The following is a 4,034-nucleotide window of genomic DNA, read 5'->3' on the forward strand; positions in this document are numbered from 1 at the left end:
GGAAGCCGTTTCCTCAACCCCCCCCCACACACACACACTTGCTTCTCAGGGTTAAAACTTTGGGCGTTACTTAGGACTTGCCAAATCTCCTTCCCCAAAATCCTTCTTTCTGCACAGCTGGAAAGGACTGAGGAACCTGCCCTTCATCCGGCTGTGGAATATTTTTAATGTTAAAAAGTTGAAGCTTGTACCTGCTTTTTCACGAGGAAACAACCTGCTTTGATTCCGTTGCAGGGAAACAGCCCACAGCTCCCCCTCACCCTCCAAAATGACAGAAAGCCCCCTGGCTCCCAGCTGATAAGCGGCAGAGACGCGTTGAAGGAGGGGGACCACAGCCCCTAGTCAGACCCCCTCGCGGGGATTTGCATCGCGAGCTCCCCACTGCCCACTTACAGACCACCCAACCCCGTGGGGAGGCGCGTGCCAACACCAGGATGGCAGTAAACACAGCATCAGCCTTCCTTCCCCTCTCCCTCACAGCCCTGTCCGATCGTTTCAGCCACATACTCCTAGAAAACTTGCAGACTACATATTTTGGGAATTTCACTTCACCTTCGCATCTGGGATTTGAGAGCAGAAGACACCAACCATCCAACCCACCTGCCCCCCAACCATCCAACCTCCCCCTGCCACCAAACTGGTGCTGAATTTCAGTCGGTAAAGCTGGGAAGAAGCCAAGGGCCCCCACACAGAATCAGCTTCCAGAGGCCTGGGAACTATTGGAATCGGAGCAGCAAGAACGCATAGCGAGCAAAAGGCCCTGGGAAGAACCGGGCAGTGACGGTGATGTAAATAGAGCCAAGCTGGGGGCGATGGGGTGGGCAAAGAGAGGGTTTAGAGACAATGATCTGAGCCTTTAAAAACCAAGCAGGCAGCACCCCGGAGAAGTGTGCTTGCTCAAGCAGTTCATGTACTGCTTGAAGGAAGGACGGGAGCGGGAAGGGAGGAATGCTGACCCTACCATCATTACATCTCTTTTCTGTGGAGTGCAGGAGGAGCAGAAAAGCCAGCTGCGGGCTGACAGGCCGCTCCAGGCATCCCGGGGCCTGTGCATGGATCAGTTAAGTTCGGGGTGCTCCTGCTCCATGAAGTTCCGTGAAGCTCCCAGGGTCTCCCCTCCTTCACTCCGTCAGACTGAACCTGGCTCTTCTAGCAGCCTGCAGATGGGTTCTGCAGTGACAGACAAGGGGTAATGGGTTTAAATGGAACGTGGGGACCTTCAGATTAGATATCAGGAAGGAATTCTTCCTGCAGAGGGTGGGGAGCACTGGCACAGGTTGCCCAGAGAAGCTGTGGATGCCCCATCCCTGGGAGTGTCCAAGGCCAGGCTGGATGAGGCTTGGAGCAATCTGGTGTATGGAAGTGGTGGATGATCTTTAAGGTCCCTTCCAACCCAAACGATTCTACAATTCTATGATTCTCCGTGCTGCAAGAGGATGGGTGTGATGCTGAGGCATCAGGGCTTTGTGCTCATCCGATAACCCCGGCCAATTCCCGGCCTTCTGGCAAAAGCAAAGGATCTCAGGGACTCAAGAGTTTTAGGTATTTGCTGGAAGTTTTGTTTGGTCTGTCAGCACAGCAGCGCAGGCAGATCAGGGACGTAGTGACCTGCCAACTCAGGCCTCAGCACAACCCCGAAAGCTCCACGAAGCTGCTCTGCTAGGCCAGATCATTAACAGCCATGGCCGGCCCTCGGTGGCACCAGCTTCCACGGAGCTGCACCAACCTCTGCCAACCACCAGCCTTGCAGGAATATGTTCAGTGGGACCCAATCCACTCAGCTGGCGAGGACCAGTGCTGGGATCAGGCAGCTGTCTACAGGAGATGCCTGAAGGATGCTGCGACACTCGCTGTCCATGAGGAGCTTGCGAGGCTGCAGCAGCCCTGGCCGCCTGCTCGGCAACCCCGGCTGCGCAAGGCCGTTGAGCTCACTGACCCCAGTGCTCTGTCACCCGTTTTCCATGGAAATCCAAAGATCCTCTGCACTTAGCTTTGATTCCTCAGCCAGCAAAGACCAGCTCCAGGAGTGACTGACTGATCAGGACTTCAAAGCACAAAGAAGCGTAGATATCGTACAACGGTTCAAATTCCAGTTTATCGGAATTCCCCAAGATTAACCTCTGTGTCGACTCTGCTGTGTGAGAAAGGAACATTCTCCTCTTCCACCTGAATCCAGTAATGGAAGAAATCAAACCATCTGCCATGGTGAATGGAAACCTGACCCTGAACTTCATGAATATTCATGTCTAACGAACTGTGTGGGGTTTATTCCCCAACAGTCACGGTTCAGAGCAAAACAAGAGTCTTCCCAACAGCCAGAAGGGAATGTAAGGGCTTGGCTCCTTCCTTCCAGGAAGACTGAGGAATACCAATGCCACTGTAAGCCAGGTCAGTCAGGAAGGGCTTCAATTTGCCCACCTGTAGTCATTTGGCTTCCTTCCGCCGCAGTGGGATCTCCAGCAGACCCACACGATTGTAGGTGCTTATCTTGGGATGAATAAATCACCTTCTACAGGTATTGACTCCTTTCCATTAACTGTACACGAGCCCAAACAGTCAAAATCCGGAGGAGATGGTTTTTGTCCATAAGCAAAACATCATGTTGTGTCCCCAGCTCATTGCAACTCCTTGGAAAGCCTTGGTTTCCGCATGTATTGTACAAAGGGGCTTTGAAGGTGCTATTTTTTGCTGCAACTGCTCAAAAGAATATTTACAAATGTGATATTGATTTTATTGTTGCTTCATTTGTCGATTCTTTTCCTCTTTGACTTGTATTTCAGGTTCTTTCTTCTTCTTAAAAAGAGGATTTGGGAGGCAGGGATGGAATGAGTTGTTGCTTTTGGAAAAAACTCTGCACTGATTTGTATGTAAATTAAACCTTCCCTATGTACAGACTCTGGGACATTGTCCCAGACTGCTGCAACTCTGTTTATTTTGACTGATTTTAAGGCTGCGATGACTTTTTTAAATTAAAGGAAAATTAAATGAAAAAATAAAAGAAGGCTTTCTCAATGCTTTTGCATAACGAGAATCAAGGGATGTTTCCGGGACTCATGTCAAGCACTTTTTCTCACTGATGAACTGATTGCTCCCCAAAAAGGCTGTGCAATGGCAGTGTTGTGACCCCGATACAGGGCGAGTCTGGGCAGTGGAACAGCCCAGGGTGTCACAGTTTGCGGTGGGAGGGAAGGGCAGCGATCAGCACCCCCTGTTAATCCTCCAACAGCCCCTGTGACGGCCTTTACCAGCAAACGCAAGCAGGCCACCCCCTTGCAGTCTGATTAAAGCGGTGGTTAAGGTGGAAAAGGGATTTCGTTGCAATTTTTAAGGTACCAAACGCAGGAGAATCACGTGTGACCTCCTGCAACCCAGGCAGCCCCCCAGGATGTCCTTGTGACTGTCCCTAGTCCAGCCAGCCTGCCGCGGTGCTGCTGTGAGTTGAAACCTTTAAAAAACGCCATCGCCAGCTCCGTTTCGTGCTGAAAACCAGCAGCAGGGCTGAAAGGTCACGGCGATGCTGCAGTGCCGCGTACGCCCCAGCTACCCTGCCCGGCCTTTCCGACAGGATTCCCTAAGCCCCTCGAGTGTGTAAGGGCGGTGTTTTGGGGACAGATGACAAGGGAGGTTACCAGAGGGCAGGGAGCAGCTCGCAGCTCAGCTGGGACTCGGAATATTCCCTCCCTAAACCTTTGCTGTTAACTCTAAGCTGGTTTAGGCTGGAAGGAGGGAGTGAGCCCCCGTCACTTCCAGGTTACTGCCAAAGCTGCCCTAGTGAGGAGTAAGGAGGGACAAGTCTTAGCCTGGGTGAACTCAGGACTCGCTGTAGCGTAGGGAAGGTCAGACACAGAGCCAGAGCTCTCTGCCGTGGCGAGGTGCAGCACAGCAGCCCCTTCCCCCAGGCCCGGGCTCTCTCCTCAGCAGATGTGGCTGGTGGTTTATCCGGCACCTACAGCACCGGCACCCGGCACGTCTGACACCTCCTATCCTTAGAGACCCTTCCAGTGCCTGGGAGGCTACAAGAGAGCTGGGGGGGC

The sequence above is a fragment of the Eurypyga helias genome, unplaced genomic scaffold (assembly GCF_000690775.1).
Source record: "Eurypyga helias isolate BGI_N326 unplaced genomic scaffold, ASM69077v1 scaffold24039, whole genome shotgun sequence".
In the NCBI taxonomy this organism is placed as follows: domain Eukaryota; kingdom Metazoa; phylum Chordata; class Aves; order Eurypygiformes; family Eurypygidae; genus Eurypyga; species Eurypyga helias.